This window comes from Heptranchias perlo, unplaced genomic scaffold (assembly GCF_035084215.1).
Source record: "Heptranchias perlo isolate sHepPer1 unplaced genomic scaffold, sHepPer1.hap1 HAP1_SCAFFOLD_52, whole genome shotgun sequence".
NCBI lineage: Eukaryota > Metazoa > Chordata > Chondrichthyes > Hexanchiformes > Hexanchidae > Heptranchias > Heptranchias perlo.
In genome coordinates, this window is record NW_027139537.1 from 2,901,613 (window position 1) to 2,922,378 (window position 20,766).

General features: G+C 50.4%; 1 protein-coding gene across 3 annotated transcripts in view; it reads right to left on the minus strand.

The window, feature by feature from the left end:
* LOC137314562 (NACHT, LRR and PYD domains-containing protein 3-like) overlaps positions 1-12,875 on the minus strand; it is a 64,748-nt gene extending 51,873 nt beyond the window's left edge. The window contains exons 1-2 of one of the 3 annotated variants that reach the window (XM_067979873.1): positions 12,698-12,875; positions 5,688-5,854 (exon numbers count right to left, since the gene is read on the minus strand). The gene's annotated coding sequence lies outside the window, so the exon portion shown is untranslated. Of the gene's footprint in view, positions 1-5,687; positions 5,887-12,697 lie in introns of those variants that run through there. The other 2 variants (XM_067979867.1, XM_067979868.1) reach the window with 2 other exon arrangements.
* Between the last annotated feature and the right edge of the window lie 7,891 nt (positions 12,876-20,766).

The following is a 20,766-nucleotide window of genomic DNA, read 5'->3' on the forward strand; positions in this document are numbered from 1 at the left end:
CTTTAACCCCCAATCTCCAGGTTACAAGCCTCAGTCAGCAGAGGGGGGCGATGCAACAGATCTACTTTACCCCCCAGTCTCCAGGTTACAAACCACAGTCAGCAGATTGGGGCGATGAAACAGATCTACTTTACCCCCCAGTCTCCAAGTTACAAACCTCAGTCAGCAGAGGGGGGAGATGCAACAGATCTACTTTACCCCCCAGTCTCCAGGTTACAAACCTCAGTCAGCAGAGGGGGGCGATGCAACTGATCTATTTAAACTCCCAGTCACCAGGTTACAAACCGCAGTCAGCAGAGGGGGGAGATGCAACAGATCTACTTTACCCCCCAGTCTCCAGGTTACAAACCGCTGTCAGCAGAGGAGGGCGCTTCAACAGATCTACTTTACCCCCAAGTCTCCAGGTTCAAGCCTCAGTCAGCAGAGGGGGGCGATGCAACAAATCTACTTTACCCCCCAGTCTCCAGGTTACACATCGCAGTCAGCAGAGGGGGGCGATGCAGCAAATCTACTTTACCCCCCAATCTCCAGGTTACAAGCCTCAGTCAGCAGCGGGTGGCGATGCAACAGATCTACTTTACCCCCCAGTCTCCAGGTTACAAACCACAGTCAGCAGAGTGGGGCGATGAAACAGATCTACTTTACCCCCCAGTCTCCAAGTTACAAACCTCAGTCAGCAGAGGGGGGAGATGCAACAGATCTACTTTACCCCCCATTCTCCAGGTTACAAACCGCTGTCAGCAGAGGGGGGAGATGCAACATATCTACTTTACCCCCCAGTCTCCAGGTTACAAGCCTCAGTCAGCAGAGGGGGGCGATGCAACAGATCTACTTTACCCCCCAGTCTCCAGGTTACAAATCACAGTCAGCAGAGTGGGGCGATGAAACAGATCTACTTTACCCCCCAGTCTCCAAGTTACAAACCTCAGTCAGCAGAGGGGGGAGATGCAACAGATCTACTTTACCCACCAGTCACCAGGTTACAAACCTCAGTCAGCAGAGGGGGGCGATGCAACAGATCTACTTTACCCCCCAGTCTCCAGGTTTCAAACCGCAGTCAGCAGAGGGGGGCGATGCAGCAGATCTACTTTACCCCCCATTCTCCAGGTTACAAACCGCTGTCAGCAGAGGGGGGGGGGATGCAACAGATCTACTTTACCCCCCAGTCTCCAGGTTACAAGCCTCAGTCAGCAGAGGGGGGCGATGCAAGAGATCTGCTTTACCCCCCAGTCTCCAGGTTACAAAACTCAGTCAGCAGAGGGGGGCGATGCAACAGATCTACTTTACCCCCCAGTCTCCAGGTTACAAACCTCAGTCAGCAGAGGGGGGCGATGCAGCAGATCTACTTTACCCCCCAATCTCCAGGTTACAAGCCTCAGTCAGCAGAGGGGGGCGATGCAACAGATCTACTTTACCCCCCAGTCTCCAGGTTACAAACCACAGTCAGCAGAGTGGGGCGATGAAACAGATCTACTTTACCCCACAGTCTCCAAGTTACAAACCGCAGTCAGCAGAGGGGGGAGATACAACAGATCTACTTTACCCCCCAGTCTCCAGGTTACAAACCGCTGTCAGCAGAGGAGGGCGATGCAACAGATCTACTTTACCCCCCAGTCTCCAGGTTCAAGCCTCAGTCAGCAGAGGGGGGCGATGCAACAAATCTACTTTACCCCCCAGTCTCCAGGTTAAAAATCGCAGTCAGCAGAGGGGGGCGATGCAACAGATCTACTTTACCCCCCAGTCTCCAGGTTACAAACCTCAGTCAGCAGAGGGGGGCGATGCAACAGATCTACTTTACCCCCCAGTCTCCAGGTTTCAAACCGCAGTCAGCAGAGGGGGGCGATGCAACAGATCTACTTTACTCCCCAGTCACCAGTTTACAAACCTCAGTCAGCAGAGGTGGGCGATGCAACAGATCTACTTTACCCCCCATTCTCCAGGTTACAAACCGCTGTCAGCAGAGGGGTGAGATGCAACAGATCTACTTTACCCCCCAGTCTCCAGGTTACAAGCCTCAGTAAGCTGAGGGGGGCGATGCAACAGATCTACTTTACCCCCCAGTCTCCAGGTTACAAACCACAGTCAGCAGAGTGGGGCGATGAAACAGATCTACTTTACCCCCCAGTCTCCAAGTTACAAACCTCAGTCAGCAGAGGGGGGCGATGCAACAGATCTACTTTACCCCCCAGTCTCCAATTTACAAACCTCAGTCAGCAGAGGGGGGAGATGCAACAGATCTACTTTACCCCCCAGTCACCAGGTTAAAAACCTCAGTCAGCAGAGGTGGGCGATGCAACAGATCTACTTTACCCCCCAGTCTCCAGGATACAAACCGCAGCCAGATGAGGCGGGCGATGCAACAGATCTACTTTACCCCCCAGTCTCCAGGTTTCAAACCGCAGTCAGCAGAGGGGGGCGATGCAACAGATCTACTTTACCCCCCAGTCTCCAGGTTACAAGCCTCAGTCAGCAGAGGGGGGCGATGCAACAGATCTACTTTACCCCCCAGTCACAAGGTTACAAACCTCAGTCAGCAGAGGGGGGCGATGCAACAGATCTACTTTACCCCCCCAGTCTCCAGGTTACAAACCTCAGTCAGTTGAGTGGGGCGATGCAACAGATCTACTTTACCCCCCAGTCTCCAGGTTACAAGCCTCAGTCAGCAGAGGGGGGCGATGCAACAGATCTACTTTACCCCCCAGTCTCCAGGATACAAACCGCAGTCAGCAGAGGCGGGCGATGCAACAGATCTACTTTACCCCCAGTCTCCAGGTTACAAACCGCAGTCAGCAGAGGGGGGCAATGCAACAGATCTACTTTACCCCCCAGTCTCCAGGATACAAACCGCAGTCAGCAGAGGCGGGGCGATGCAACAGATCTCCTTTACCGCCCAGTCTCCAGGTTACAAACCTCAGTCAACAGAGGGGGGCGATGCAACAGATCTACTTTACCCCAGTCTCCAGGTTACAAACCTGAGTCAGCAGAGGGGGGCGATGCAACAGATCTACTTTACACCCATTCTCCAGTTTACAAACCTCAGTCAGCAGAGGGGGGCGATGCAGCAGATCTACTTTACCCCCCACTCTCCAGTTTAAAACCTCAGTCAGCAGATGGGGGCGATGCAACTGATCTACTTTACCCCCCAGTCTCCAGGATACAAACCGCAGTCAGCAGAGGTGGGCGATGCAACAGATCTACTTTACCCCCCAGTCTCCAGGATACAAACCGCAGCCAGATGAGGCGGGCGATGCAACAGATCTACTTTACCCCCCAGTCTCCAGGTTTCAAGCCTCAGTCAGCAGAGGGGGGCGATGCAGCAGATCTACTTTACCCCCCATTCTCCAGGTTACAAACCGCTGTCAGCAGAGGGGGGAGATGCAACAGATCTACTTTACCCCCCAGTCTCCAGGTTACAAGCCTCAGTCAGCAGAGGGGGGCGATGCAACAGATCTACTTTACCCCCCAGTCTCCAGGTTACAAACTTCAGTCAGCAGAGGGGGGCGATGCAACAGATCTACTTTACCCCCCCAGTCTCCAGGTTACAAACCTCAGTCAGTTGAGTGGGGCGATGCAACAGATCTACTTTACCCCCCAGTCTCCAGGTTACAAACCGCAGTCAGCAGAGGGGGGCGATGCAACAGATCTACTTTACCCCCCAGTCTCCAGGATACAAACCGCAGTCAGCAGAGGCGGGCGATGCAACAGATCTACTTTACCCCCCAGTCTCCAGGTTACAAACCGCAGTCAGCAGAGGGGGGCGATGCAACAGATATACTTTACCCCCCAGTCTCCAGGATACAAACCGCAGTCAGCAGAGGCGGGGCGATGCAACAGATCTCCTTTACCGCCCAGTCTCCAGGTTACAAACCTCAGTCAGCAGAGGGGGGCGATGCAACAGATCTACTTTACCCCAGTCTCCAGGTTACAAACCTGAGTCAGCAGAGGGGGGCGATGCAACAGATCTACTTTACACCCATTCTCCAGTTTACAAACCTCAGTCAGCAGAGGGGGGCGATGCAGCAGATCTACTTTACCCCCCACTCTCCAGTTTACAAACCTCAGTCAGCAGAGGGGGGCGATGCAACTGATCTACTTTACACCCATTCTCCAGTTTACAAACCGTTGTCAGCAGAGACGGGCAATGCAACAGATCTCGTTTCCGTTCCTTGAGCTCGCTGGCAACTTACAGCTGCCAAATGGAAAAAAAGTGTTTTGAACTTTGTGTCGCTGCAATTATGCTTGTTTTTCAAAAACATATTTTCACCCCGCCATTTCTTAACAACGGTATTATTTATGATCGCTTTGTAATATGAAAGTTACATGGCACGCCAGACTTGTACATTAATCTCAAGGGCCTGTCTCTCACTGATATTTTGAAAACACGATCCTCTATTTATACCTGTTAAGTTAGATTAAACATAATTATAAATCGATAAACGGATGGTTAGAAAAAGGCTTTTAAGATTAATATGTGTCGATAACCAGGGGACACAGATTTAAGATAATTGACAAAAGAAGCAGGCGGGGGGAGATGAAGAGATTTGCATTTTGATGTGGCCAGATATTATGATCTGGAATGCACTACCTGAACGGGTGGTGGAAGCAGATTCAATAGTAACTTGAAAAAGGAATTGGATAGAATAACGGAATGATTACAGCATCGAAGGAGACCATTCAGGCCATCGAGCCTGTGCCGGCTCTTAGTCAGAGCATTACATTTAATCCCATTCCCCCGCTCTTTCCACGTAGACCTGCAAATATTTTCCCTTACACAATTTATCCAATTCGCTTTTGAATCTGCTTCCACCACCCTGTCAGGCAGCGCATTCCAGACCATTAAACTCACTGCATTTGGTTCTTTCGCCAATCACCTTAAATGTGCGTCATCTGGTTCTTGACCCTTCCAACAATGGGAGCTGTTTCACTTTATCTACTTAATCTAAATCGCCATGATTTTGAACACTTCTATCGAATCAAAGAGCACGGAAATGAATCTGGATTGTATGGGGACAAACATCGCTCTCAGTTTATTAAAAAGAACCCTCGGCAGAGGCTGGATCAGGTGATCACCCAAAACATTATTCTGACAACACACAAAATAATCAATTGGAAGAATTTTTACAATCCATTAAATAAGATTTGCGTATCATTTTATCACCAGTTTATATTTAAATGATAATCATTTAATTCAACTGCAAGTGTGAAATCCAGAAATAGATTTACTGATGGGAAATAATATTAAGCAAAACCCAGTATCCAGTTCAGAATTGTAAGATGGTTGATTTTGATGGATATGAAATATATTTGAATTCAGTAATACTGTCTGGCATTACATTAACACACAGTATAATATCGATATTATGGAGACAAGAACGGTGGGTTCTTTCCAAGTTGGTGCAGGGGGCGGGGAGACACTTTAAACCTGATGGGCTCCGCATCAGACTGGAGTCATCTCTTCGATCAAACCCCTTCACTCTAAAACACACACAAGATTCATTTGTGACTGTGTGATTTGAGACAGAAACTGATCTCACTTCACATTTCATTGCACTGCCTCATGCTGGATAATTGTACTCGGTGATTAGACTCTCCCAGTCTCATTCTCGCCATTTCCCCCTTTACCTTGTAACCTTTGTGGACTGTCTACAGGACCAGTGTTCATTTGAGGAAATGACACTTTCTCTTACCTTTCTTCCCAGTCGATCTGCGGAAGCTCTTTGAATCGGAAGGGTTCTCTCTGGTTGCTGCTCTCACAATCCTGTGCTGATTCACCTGCTGTTGTTCCTCAGTCCACAATCCCTGTTTACTTCCAGCTGTGGACTTTTCTCAATCACTTCGTCATTCACCGGGAGATCTAATAATGGCAGGGCAGAAAATGAGACCAATCCTGACGGTGTGAAGGAGAATCTAATCTGCACTTTCCCTCGCTGCAGAAATGAATGCCGCTCATTGAGTCCGCCACTTCCATTGGTTCAAAACAAGTGATTGATAACCCCACCCGCCAATCAGTGCCTGGTCCCACACACAGCCCCACGCCCGCTTGTTATGAACCAATAGAATAGAACCTCCCTTCCGATCAGCACTGTGGGAGAACCTTCACCACACAGACTGCAGCGGTTGAAGAAGGCGGCTTACCACCACCTTCTCAAGGGCAATTAGGGCTGGGCAATAAATGCTGGCCTCGCCAGCGATGTCCACATCCCATGAACGAATAAAAAAATAATAGAACGGGCGGAAGTCACTCGCCTATGCGAATCTCTGTAGGAGTTTTTTGAGGATGTCACGAGCAGGGTAGATAAAGGGGAACTAGCGGATGTTGCTTATTTCGATTTTCAAAAGGCAGTCAATAAATTGCCACACAATAGTTTGTTACACAAGAGAAGGGCTCATTGGGTTGGGCTAATATTGAGGATTGAGAATTGGTTCACGAACAGAAAACAGAGAGTCGGGATAAACGAGTCATTTTCAGGTTGGCAGGCTGTAACCAGTGGAGTGCCACAAGGATCAGTGCTGGGGCCTCAGCTATTTACAATCTATATTAATGACTTAGATGAAGGCACCGAGTGCTGTGTATCCAAGTTTGCTGACGATACAAAGCTAGGTGGGAAAGTAAGCAATGAGGATGACACAAAGAGTCTGCAAAGTGATATAGACAGCTTCAGTGAGTGGGCAAAAATATGGCAGATAGAGTATAATGTGGGGAAATGTGAGGTTATTCACTTTTGTCCGAAGCAAAGAAAAACAGAATATTTTTTAAATGGTGAGAAACTGTTACATTTTAGCGTTCAGAGGTGTCCTCGTACAAGAAACAAAGAAAGTTAACATGCAGGTACAGCAAACAATCATGAAGGCAAATAGCATTTTGGCCTTTATTGCAAGGGGGTTGGAGTTCAAGTGTAAGGAATTCTTCCGAGAATTGTATCGGGCTTTGATGAGACCTCACCTGGAGTACTGTGCACACTTTTGGTCTCTTTATCTATGGAAGGATATACTTGTCTTACAGGCAGTGCAAGATGGGTTCACTGGATTGATTCCTGGGATGAGAGGGTTGTCCTATGAGGAGAGATTGAGTAGAATGGGCCGATACTCTCTGGAGTTTCGAAGAATGAGAGGTGATATTATTGAATCATATAAGATTCTGAGGGGTTTTGACAGGGTCGATGCTGAGAGGTTGTTTCCCCTGGCTGGATAGTCTAGAACAAGGGGGCATAGTCTCAGGATACGGGGTCAGACTTTTAAGAATAAGATGAGGAGAAATTTCTTCATTCAGAGGGTTGTGAACCTTTGGATTTCTTTTTCCCCGGGGGGCTGTGGATGGTCAATCGTTGAGTATATTCAAGGCTGAGATTGAGAGATTTTTGGACTGTAATTGACTCAAGGGATATGGGGATCAGACGGGAAAGTGGAGTTGAGGTTGAAGATCAGCCATGATCTTATTGAATGGCGGAGCAGGATCGAGGGGCCGGATGGCCCAGCCCTGCTCCTATTTTGTATGTTCTTATGAGGTGACCCAGGGGATGGACCGGGCGGTGATACCAGGCAGTGAGACCGGGCGGAGAGTGCGGGAGTGCAGCTCCTCACTGACTGAAGCCCGGGGTTCAGGGAGGGGGAGATTTATCTGAGCCACAAGCACACTCCCTGGAGCTGCCACACGTTCCCGGGCCCAGAGAGAGGGACAACACAGTCACTCACATGACCCTCCGTGCACCCTCATTCACGTGCCTCTCCCTCCACAGTCACCCACATCCCTATCCCTCCACCGTCTCTCACATCCTCCACCCTCCACCCTCACACACATCCCCCTCCCTCCACACTCACACACACCACCTCCCTCCACCCTCACACACATCCCCTCCCTCCACCCTCGCACACATCCCCCTCCCTGCACCCTCACCCTGTACCACATCCCCATCACTCCACCCTGTTTCACATCTCCTCCCTCCACTCTCACTCACCTCACCCTCCCACAACACTCATTCACATCCCACTCCTTCCACACTCACTCACATCCACTTCCATCCACCCTCACACACATCCCCCTCACTCCACCCTCAAGCACATGCCCCTCTCTCCACTCTTACTCAGATCACCCTCCCTCAACACGCATTCATATCCCTATCCCTAGATCCTCTTTCACATCCCCCTCACCCCACTCTCACTCACATCCACTTCCGTCCAGCCTCACTCACATACGACTCCCTCCACCCTCACACACATCCTGCTCCCTCCACCCTGACTCATAACACCCTCCCTCCACTCTCACTCACACATCCCCCTCCCTCCACCATAACACACAATCCCCTCCCTCCACTCACACTCACACATCCACTTCCTTCCAGCCTCATTCACATTGGTCCCATCAACCTTACTCACAATCCCCTCCCTCCACTCTCACTCACACTTCCGCCTCCCTCCAGCCTCACTCACAACCCCGTGCTACCATCATCACATACAAACTCCTCCATCTACACTCACTCACATCGTTCCTATCAACCTCATTCACATCCGCCTCCTTCCCTTCTCACTCAAATTCACCTCCCTCTACCCTCACTCATATTCCCCTCCCTCCACGCTCAATCATACATCCTCCTGTCCCCACCCTCACTCACATTCCCTTCCCTCCCTTCTCACTCACATCACCGTTACTGCACCCTCATGAACATCCCCCTCCCTCCACCCTGACTCACATTTCCCCCTCACTTCACAGGCACTCACACATTTCCCTCCCTACGCCACCCCCCACACACAACCCCCTTCCACAACACTCACTCACATATCCACCTCCCTCCACCCTCATTCACATCTCCATGCCTCCATCCTAACTCATATAACCACTCCCACTACCCTCACTCACACAACCCCCTCCCTCCACACTCACTCAGACATCACCATCACTCCACGCTCACTCACACATTCCCCTCCCTTCACTGTAACTCACACATCCCACTCTGTCCACTCTTATTCACATACTCCTCCCTCCACCCTAACTCACACATCCCACTCCCTCCACCCTTATTCACATACTCCTCCCTCCACCCTAATTCACATATCCCACTCCGTCCACCCTTATTCACATACTCCTCCCTCCACTCTAACTCACCCACATCCACCTCCCTCTACCCTCACATATACTTCCCCGTCCCTCCTCCATCAATCACATATTCACCTCGCTCCACCCTCACTCACGTCATCCTCTCTCCAACCTCACTCACACATCCCCTCCCTCCACACTCACTCATATCCCCTCACAGTCATTCACATTCCACTCCCTCCACCCTAACTCACACATTCCTCTCCTTCCACCCTCACTCACACATCCCCCTCACTCCACGCTCACTCACACATCAAATTCCCTCCACCCTAATTCACACACCCCACACCCTCCATCCTCATTCACATTCTCTGCCCTCCTCCCTAACTGAAACATCCCACCCTCAGTCAGACCCCACCATCCAACCTCACTCACATTGACCTACCACCAACCTCGCTCACATCGCCCTCCATCCACCCTCACTGACACATCCCCATCCACCCTCACTCATAAATCCCATCCCTCCACCCTTATACAATCATCCCACTAACTGCACACTCAAACACACACCATTCCTCCAACCTTATTCACTCATTCCCCGCCCTCCACCCTCACTCACACATCCTCCTTTCTCTACCATCATTCACTCCTAACCCTCCCTCCATCCTCACTCACAAATCCTCCTCCCACCACTCATCCATCCTGAGTCAATCACACATCCACCTCCCTCCAAACTCACTCACACATCCTCTGCCTCCGCCCGCAATCGCATCCCGTCACCTCACCCTCACTCACGAACGGCCCACCCTCCACCATCACTCACACATCCATCTCCTTCCACTGTCACTCACACATCCCCCTCCCACCATCCTCACTCACACATCCCACTCCCTCCCCCTCACGCGCAACCCCTTCCCTCCATACTCACTCACATCCCCTCCCTCCACCCTCATTCACATCCCTCTATATCCATGTTCACTCACTCATCATCCCTCTAACCTCAATCACACATCCCACGTCGTCGACCCTCACTCACATCCCCCTTCCTCCACTCTCACTCATACATCCACATCACTCCACCCTCACTCAGACAGCCCCCTCTCTCCACTGTCATTCACACATCACAATTCCTCTACCCTAATTCACATCCTCTTCCCTCCACCCAAAATAACGCATCCACCACCCTGCACCCTCACTCACACGTCCCTTCCTCCACCCTCACTCACATGGCCCTCCCTCCACTCTCATTCACATCCCTCTACCTCCACCGTCACTCACACACCCCACTCCGTCCACCCTCATTCACATTCATCTCCATTCACCCTCATTCAAACATCCTCCTCCCTCCACCCTCACTCAAAACCCACACCCCCAACCTCACTTACATCGCCCTACCTCTATCCTCACTCACATCACCATCCCTCCACCTTCACTCACACATCACCCTCACTCCACATTCACTCAGACATACCCCTCACACCACCCCCACTCACACTTTCATCTCGCTCCACCGTCACTCACACATCACCCTGCCTCCACTGTCACTCACATCCCCCTCCCTTCACCCTCGAACACTCATACCCCACACTCCACCCTCACTTACACATCCTCCACACTCCACCATCAGTCATACATCCTCTTCGCAATACACTCACTCACATCCCCTCCCTCCAAACTCACTCACAACCCCTTCCATCCAGCCTCACACACATCCACCCTTCTACCCTCACTCATACCCTCTCCCACCACCCTCACTCAAACATCCTCTCACTCCACCCTCACTCCCATCGCCATACCTCCATCCTCATTCACATCCCCCAACCCCCACCCTCAATCACGCATCCACCTCCCTTCATCCTCATTCACACATTTCCCTGCCTCCACCCTCTCTCATACATCCCCCTCCTTCCACCGTCACTCACACATTCCACTCCCTCTACCCTCTCTCACATATCCCACTCCCTCCATCATCATTCACATCGTCCTCCCACCACAGTCACTTACACCCCCCTCCCTTCACCATCGCTCACATCCTCCACCCTCCAATCTCACTCATACTTCTCTCTCTGGGCCCGCCCCGGTTCAATCATGGCCTTTAAAAGGGAATTGGATAAATACTTGAAGGGAACAAAAATTGCAGGGCTCTGGGGATAGGGCAGGGGAGTGGGACTAGCTGGATTGCTCTTGCATAGATTCGGAGCATGGTCGACGGGTCGAATGGCCTCCCTCTGTGTTGCAACGATTCTATGACTTAGATGAAGGGGCCGAGTGTAATGTCTCCAATTTTGCTGACGATAAAAGGTAGGTGGGAAAGTAAGCTGTGAGGAGGACACAAAGAGTCTGCAAAGAGATATAGACAGGTTAAGTGAGTGGGCAAGAAGGTGGCAGATGGAGAAATGTGAGGTTATTCACTTTGGTCAGAAGAATAGAAAAACAGGATATTTTTTAAATCGTAAGAAACTATTGAACGTTGGTGTTCAGAGAAATTTGGGTGTCCCGTTTCATGGTCTGAATATATAGAGAAGAGTTTACACTGAATGTTTCATGGTCTTTCGGACATAAATTGGAACCAACACCTCTTGTACTGAGATCTGACAGATTGTTACCATGGCAGTAGAGGAAATCACTCATGGAAAATAACTGAAACGGAAATGACAAAAACCACCATCGTGTTTAGAGTTTAGTTAAGATGAAGATTAACCCTAAACATTCAGACACTTTTTCTAACCACGAAGCTGCCATTCCAATAAAGATTTTTTTACACCACGAGACCTGATACTGGGAATTTACTGAATGTACCGTCAGTTCGAGCTCGACAGAACATTAAGCAGCACCGCATCGACAGAAGGATCAAACAGTCACATTATTAAAAACAGACCCCATCTGCTCTGAAAATCAGATTGTCATAAACCATCTAAACATGTAACTGTTAGCAGTGGCCATTTAAATTACTGCCACAATACTGAATTCGATGGCAAAACATCTGATCGTCACATTCTTTATACATCTGGAATGTTACAAAGTTTGGATAAACAACATTTCTGGAAACTCCAGTTCGTGTTTAAAAGGGCTGAAAGACAGTGAATATATTTTCTGCTTAAAGCATTATTCGAATACGATTTACGTATCATTTTATCACCAGTTTATATGTAAACTGTCATTTAATTCAACTGCAATTCTAAAATCCAGAAATAGATTTACTGATGGGAAATAACATTAAGTTAATTCCAGTATCCAGTTCAGAATTGTAAGATGATTGATTTTGATAGTTGGATATGAAATATATTTGAATTCGGTAACACTGACTGGTACTACATTAATACAGTGTAATATTGATATTATGGGGACCATAAAGGTGGGTTCATTCACAGTTGGTGCTGGGGGCGGGGAGACATTGCATATCTGCTCGGCACTGCCTCAGACTGGAGTCACCTCTTAGATCAAACCCCTTCACTCTAAAACACACACAAGATTCATTTGTGACTGTGTGCTTTGAGACAGAAACTGATCTCACTTCACGTTTCATTGCACGGCCTCATGCTGGATAATTGTACTCTGTGATCAGACTCTCCCAGTCTCATTCTCACCATTTCCCCATTAGCTTGTAACCTTTGTGGACTGTCCACAGGACCAGTGTTTATCTGAGTAAATGGGACTTTCTCTTACCTTTCTCCCCAGTCGATCGATGGAAGCTCTTTGAATCGGAAGGATTCTCTCTGGTTGCTGATCTCACAATCCTGTGCTGATTCCCCTGCTGTTGTTCCTCAGTCTACAATCCCTGTTTACTTCCAGCTGTGGACTTTTCTCAATCACTCCGTCATTCACCGGGAGATCTAATTATGGCAGGGCTGAAAATGAGACCAATATTGACGGTGTGAAGGAGAATCGAATCGACACTTTCACTCGCTGCAGAAATGATTGCCGCTCATTGAGTCCGCCCCTTCCATTGGTTCAAAACAAGTGATTGATAACCCCACCCGCCAATCAGGGCCTGGTCCCACACACAGCCCCACGCCCGCTTGTTATGAACCAATAGAATAGAACCTCCCTTCCGATCAGCACTGTGGGAGAACCTTCACCACACAGACTGCAGCGGTTGAAGAAGGCGGCTCACCACCACCTTCTCAAGGGCAATTAGGGCTGGGCAATAAATGCCGGCCTCGCCAGCGACGACGACATCCCATGAACGAATAAAAAATAATAGAAAGGGCGGAATCACTCGCCTCGGTGAATTTCTATTGGAGTTTTTTGAGGATGTCACGAGCAGGGTCGATAAAGGGGAACCAGTGGATATTGTATTTTTAAATTTTCAAACGGCATTCAATAAGTTGCCACACAAAAGTGTGTTACGCAAGGTAAGGGCTCATTGGGTTGGGGGTAATATTGAGGATGGAGCATTGGTAAACGGACAGAAAACGGAGAGTCGGGATAAACGGGTCATTTTCAGGTTGGCAGGCTGTACCTCGTGGAGTGCCACATGGATCAGTGCTGGGGCCTCAGCTATTTACACTATATGTTAATGACTTAAATGAAAGCACTGAGTGTTAGGTATCCAAGTTTGCTGACGATACAAAGCTAGGTGGGAAAGTAAGCTGTGAGGAGGACATAAAGAGTCTGAAAAGGGATATCGACAGGTTCAGTGAGTGGGCAAGAATATGGCAGATGGAGTATAATGTGGGGAAATGTGAGGTTATTCACTTTTGTGGGAAGAATGGAAAAACAGAATATATTTTAAATGGTGAGAAACAATAAAATTTTGGTGTTCAGAGATTTCTGGGTGTCCTCGTACAAGAATCACAGAAAGTTAACATGCAGGTGCAGCAAACAATTATGAAGGCAAATAGCATGTTGGCCTTTATTGCATGGGGGTTGGAGTATAAGATTAAAGAAGTTTTCCGACAATTGTACTGGACTTTGATGTGACCTCACCTGGAGTAATGTGTACAATTTTGGTCTCCTTATCTAAGAAAGGGTGTACATGCCTTACAGGCGGTGCAACAAAGGTTCACTAGATTGATTCCTGAGATGAAGGCGTTGTCCTATGAGGAGAGATTAAGTAGAATGGGCCTATACGCTCTGGAGTTGAGAAGAATGAGAGTTTAGAAGATTGAGAGCAATACGATTCTGAGGGATTTGACAGGGTAGATGCTGAGAGGTTGTTTCCCCTGGCTGGATTGCCTCGAGCAAGGAGGCATCGTCTCAGGATATGGCGTCGGACATTTTAGTTTCGGACTGAGATGAGGAGAAATTTCCTCACTCAGAGGTTTGTGAATCTGTGGAATTCTCTCCCCCAGAGGGCTGTGGGTGTTGAACCGTTGAAAATATTCATGGCTGAGATCGATAGAGTTTTGGACTCTTAGGGAATATAGGGAAATGGAGATCGGGCAGGAAAGTTAATTTGAAGTCGAAAATCAGCCATGGTCTTATTGAATTTGGGAGCTCACTGAAGAGGCCATATGGCCTACTCCCGCACCAATTCTTATGTTCTTGTCCTGCATCCATGGGAATGGAGCAGGCAGTGAGAACGGTCGGGGAGAGCGGGAGTGCATCTCTTCACTGACTGAGGCCCGGGGTTCAGGGAGGAGGAGATTTCTCTGAGCTGTTCCCTCAATACCGAGAGCCGCCAACACGTTCCCGGGCCCAGAGAGAGGGAGAAGGCGATCGATCACACACCCCTCACTCCACCCTAACTTCCAGCTCACTCCCTCCACACTCACTCATATTCGACTCCCTCCATCCTCACTCACATCCCCTCCCTCCACCCTCAATCACATCCGACTCTCTCCATCCTAACTCACATCCCGCTCTGCACGCTCACTCACATCCCCTCCCTTCACCCTCACTCAAATCCCCTGCCGTCCACCCCCATTCACACATCCCCCTCCCTCCACAGTCACTCACACATCCCCATTCGTCCAACCTCGGTCACATCCCACTCCATTCAATTTCACTCAAATCCCCCTCCCTTCACCCACACTCACATCCCCAACACTCCACCCTCACTCACACCCCCTCCCTCCACCCACACTCACATCCCCTCCCTCCAAGTTTGCTCTCATTCCCCTCCCTCCACACTCACTCACATCCCCCACCATCCACACATACTCACACCCCCTCCCTCCACCCACAATCACAGCCCCCTCCCTCCACCCACAATCACATCCACCTCCTTCCACGTCCACCCACAACACCCTCCCTCCACACTCACTCACATCCCCTCCCTCCAAGTTTGCTCTCATTCCCCTCCCTCCACACTCACTCACATCCCCCACCATCCACACATACTCACACCCCCTCCCTCCACCCACAATCACAGCCCCCTCCCTCCACCCACAATCACATCCACCTCCTTCCACGTCCACCCACAACACCCTCCCTCCACACTCACTCCCATCCCAAACCCTCTAATTTCACCCAAAAACCCCTCCCTCCACACTCACTCACATACTGCTCCCTCTTCCCTCATTCACACATCACCACGCATCCCCATCCCTCCATCATCACTCACAATACCCTCCCTCAACACTCATTCACATCCCATTACCTCCACTCTCACTCACATACCCCTCCCTCCAACCACACTCATATCTCGCCCTCCACCTTCACTCACATCCCACTCCCTGCACTCTCATTCATACATCACGCTTCCTCCGCAATCACTCACATATCCCAAACTCTCCACCATCATTCACAACTCTCTCCCTCCACCCACACTCATTTCCCCCTCTCTCCACGCTCAGTCACACCCGCATCCCTTCACACATACTCACATCCCCTTCCCTTCACACTAACTCACACGTCCGCCCCCCTCACTCGCAGCCCCTCTCTTCACCCTCATCACATCACCGTCACTCCACACTCACAACTCCCTCACTCGCATACACCTTCCTCCCCCTCAATAACACATCCCCCTCCCTCCACCGTCACACACATCCCATTCGCTTCACCGTCTCTCACACATCCCACTCCCTTCACACTCAATCACGTACCACTCCTTCCACCCTCAATCACATGTCCACCTCCCTCCACCCTCACTCGCACATCCCACAACCTTCATCCTCATTCACATCCCCCACCCTCCACCATCACTCACATTCCTCTCCCTCCACACTCACTCACACAGTCCCCTCCCTACGACCTCACTCACATATCCACCTCCCTCCACCCTCACTCACACATCCCAATATCTTCACCCTCATTCACATCCACCACACTCCACCCTCACTCGTATGCCACACCCAACACACTCAATCACATCCCCCTCCTAACAGCATCAATCCCATTACCCTACAACTACCCTCATTCACACAACTCCTTCCCTACACCTCACTCACGCATCCCCCTCCCTCCAACCTCACTCACACATACCCCGCATTCAAACTCAATCACATATCCACCTCCCTCCACCGTCACTCACATTTCCCACTCCCACTGGCCTCACTGAAATCGCACTCCCTCCACCCTCTCTAACATCCTCCTCCGTCAATCCGCACTCACATCTCCCTCCTTCCATCCTCACTCACTCAGCCCCCTCACTCCACCGTCACTCACAAATCCCCCTCCCTCCACCTTCACCCATATCCCTCTCACTCCACCTTCACTCACACATCCCCCTTCCTCCACCCTCACTCACACATCACCGTCCTTCCGCCCTCAATCACATCCCCCTTCCTCTACACTCACTCACACATCCAACTCCCTCCACCATCACTCAAACAGCCCACTCCCACCACCCTCACTCATACTTCACCTCCCACCTCCATCACAGAAACATCCCATTCCCTCCACCTTCACTCATACATCACCCTCCTTCCACCATCACTCAGTTACATCCTACTCCCATCATCCTCACTCACGTCCCGCCCTCCATGCTCAATCACATCCCCTTCCTCCACCCTCACTCAAATCCCCGGCCCTCCATCCTCACTCAAATCCCCGGCCCTCCATCCTCAGTCACACATAACCCTCCCTCCACACTCACTCAAACATCCACATCCGTCCAACCTCATTCACATCCCACTCCCACCAATTTTACTCAAATGCCCCTCCCTCCACCAACACTCACATCCCCTACCTCCACATGCACGCACATCCCCGTCCCCCCACGCACAATCACATTACCCTCCCTCCACACTCAATCACATGTGTCACACTCCACCGTTACTCACACATCCCACTCCCTCCACCATCATTCACATATCCCTCTCCCTCCTCTGTCACTCAAACATCCTGCTCCATCCATGCTCATTCACATCACCCTCCCTCCACCCAAACTCACACATCCCCCTCCTTTCAGAGTCACTCACACAACCCCCACCCTCCACGCTCACTCACAAATCCCCGTTCCTCCCCCTTACTCACATCCACCTCCCTTCACCTTCACTCACATATCCCACTCCCTCCATCCTCACTAAAACATCCCCCTCCCTCCACCCTCACTCACATCCACCTCCCTTCAGCTTCACTCATATATCCCACTCCTTCCATCCTCACGAACACATCCCACTCTCTCCACCGTAACTCACACAAACCGCTCCCTCCAACTTCTCCAACACATCCGCCTCCCTCCACCCTCATTCACATCCCCCTCCCTCCACCCTCACTCACACATCCCCCTCCATCCACCCTCATTCACATCCCCCTCTCTCCACCCTCACTCACATCACCCTCCCTCAGCCCTTACCGACATATCGCCCTCCCTCCATCCTCTCTAAAACATTCCCCTCTCTCCACCCACACTCTCATCACACTCCCTCAGCCCATACCGACATATCGCCCTCCCTCCACCCTCACACAAATATCCCCCCTTCAGCCCTTTCAGACATATTACCTCCCTCCCTCCATCCTCACTCAACATCCCCCTCCCTCCACCCTCACTCACACAGCCCCTCCATCCTCATTCACACACCCCCACCCTCCACCCTCATTCACATCCCCCTGCCTCCACCTTCACTCTGATCCCCTCCCTTCAATCTCACTAGTATTCCCCTCCATTCCCTCTCACTCACACATCCCACTCCCTCCACCCTCACACTCACCTCACTCCCTCGACCTTCAATGGGACATACCCCTCCCTCCACTCTCACTCACACATCACTCTCCCCCAGCGAGTGAGGCTGTAAGGAGGGAAATGTGTGGGTGGAAGGAGGGGGATATGAGTGAGGGGGATGTGAGTGCGTGTGGAGGGAGGGGTATGTGAATGAGTGTGGAATGACGGTGACGTGAGTGAGGGTGGAGCGAGGGGGATGCAAGTGAGGATGGAGGGAGTTGGTTGTGATTGACGGCGAAGGAATGGGGCTGTGTGAGAGAGCGTGGAGGGAAGGGGATTTATGAGTGTGGGTGGAGTGAGGGGGATGTTAGTGAGGATGGAGGGAGTTAGTTGTGAGTGATGGTGGAGGTATGGGGTGTGTGAGTGAGCGTGGAGGGAAGGGGGTGTGTTCGTGTGGGTGGATCGAGGGAGATGTGTCAGTGTGGGTGGAGGGAGGGGGATGTGAGTGTTTGTGAAGGGATGCGGGTATGACTGAGCGTGGAGAGATGGGGAAATGAGTGGACGGAGGGGGTTGTGAATGAGAGGGGAGGAAGTGGGATCTGAGTGATGGTGTCGGGACGGAGTTATGAATGATCGTGGAGAGATGGGGATGTGTGAGTAATTGTGGAGGGAGGGTGATATGTGAATGGTGGTGGAGGGAGTGGGATGTGAATGCAGTTGGAGGGAGGTGGATGTGATTGAGCGTGGAAGGCCGGATGTGAGTGAGGTTGGAGCGTGGAGAATGTGAGGGATGGTGGAGGGATGGGGATACGTGGGTGATTCTGGAGGGATGGTGATGTGTCAATGAGGGAAGAGGGAGGGGATGTGAGTGAGGGTGGAGGATGGGGGTGTGAGTGAGTGTGGAGGGAGGGGGATGTGAGTGAACGAGGCGGGAGAGGGATGTGAGTGTGCGTTTGAGGGACGGGGATTTGAATGAAATTGGAGGGAGTGGGATGTGAATGAGTTTGGACGGATGGGGATGTGTGAGTGTGTGTGGAGGGAGGGTGTAGTGTGAATGAGGATGGAGGGACTGAGATTTGAGTGAGGATGGAGGGAGGGGATGTGAGTGAGTGTGGAGTGAGTTGGATGGGAGTTCGGGTGATCGAGGGGGATGTGAGCGATCGCCTTCTCCCTCTCTCTGGGCCCGGGAACGTGTTGGCGGCTCTGGGTATGGAGGGAGCAGCTCCGAGAAATCTCCTTCTCCCTGAACCCCGGGCCTCAGTCAGTGAGGAGCCGCACTCCCGCTCTTCCCGCCCGCTCTCCCGCCCGGTCTCACAGCCCGGTCCATCCCCTGGGTATCCACGTAAGAACATAAGAATTGATGCAGGCGCAGGGCGGTCACTCCAGTCAGTTCCGGAATTCAATAAGATCCTGGCTGATCATCGATGGCAAATTCACTTTCCTGCCCGATCCCCATTTCCCTTGAATCCCTTAGAATCCAAAACTCTATCGATCTCAGCCTTGTTCAACATCCACAGCCCTCTGGGGAGAGAATACCTCTGAGTGTGGTGGATATCTCAGTCCTAAATGTCCGACCCCTTATCCTGAGACTATGCCCCCTTGTTCGAGACTATCCAGCCAAGGGAAACAACCTCTCAGCATCGACCCTCTCAAGCCCTTAGAATTGTACATGATTCAAAAACATCACCTCTCATTCTTCTAAACTCCAGACTGTATAGGCCCATTCTACTTGATCTGTCCTCATAGAAAGACCCCCTCATCCCAGAAATCAATCTAGTAAACCCTCGTTGCACCGCCTGTAAGGCAAGTATACCCTTTCTTCGATAAGGAGACCAAAACTGTAAACAATACTCCAGGTGAGGTCTCACCAAAGCTCAGTACAATTGTAGGAAAGCTTCTTTACTCTGAGACTCCAGCTCCCATGCAATAAAGGCCAACATGCCATTTGCCTTAATATTTATTTTCTGTACCTGCATGTTAACTTTCTGTGTTTCTTGTACCAGGACGCACAGATCTCTCTGAACGCTAAAATGTAATTGTTTCTCAACATTTAAAATATTCTGTTTTTCTATTCTTCCCACTAAAGTGAATAACATCACATTTCACCACATTATGCTCCATTTGCCACCTTCTTACCCACTCACTAAACCTGTCTATTCCCCTTTGCAGACTCTTTATGTCCTCCTCAAAGCTTACTTTCCCACCTAGCTTTGTATCGTCAGCAAACTTGGATACATTACATTCGGTGTCTTCATCTAAGTCATGAATATAGATTGTAAATAGCTGAGGCCCAAGCACTGATCCTTGTGCAACTCCACTAGTTAGAGCCTGCCAACCTGAAAATGACCCGTTTATCCCCACTCTCTGTTTTCTGTCCGTTAATCAATCCTCAATCCATGCTGATATATTACCCCCAATCACATGAGCACTTATCTTGTGTAACAACCTTTTATGTGGCAAATTATCGAATGCATTTTGAAAATCCAAATATACAACATCCACTGGATCCCCTTCATCTACCCTGCGAATTTACATCCGCAAAAAACTCCAATAGAGATTCTCATATGAGAGTGACTTCCGCCCTTTCTGTCAGTTCAAAACATGTGGGGGCGGTTCTGTGAGTGGGAACAGGCCCTGATTGGCGGGTGGGGGTATCAATCATTTGTTTTGAACCAATGGAAGGGGCGGATTCAGTGAGGGACATAAATTTCTGTAGCGAGGGAAATTATCGATTAGATTATCATCC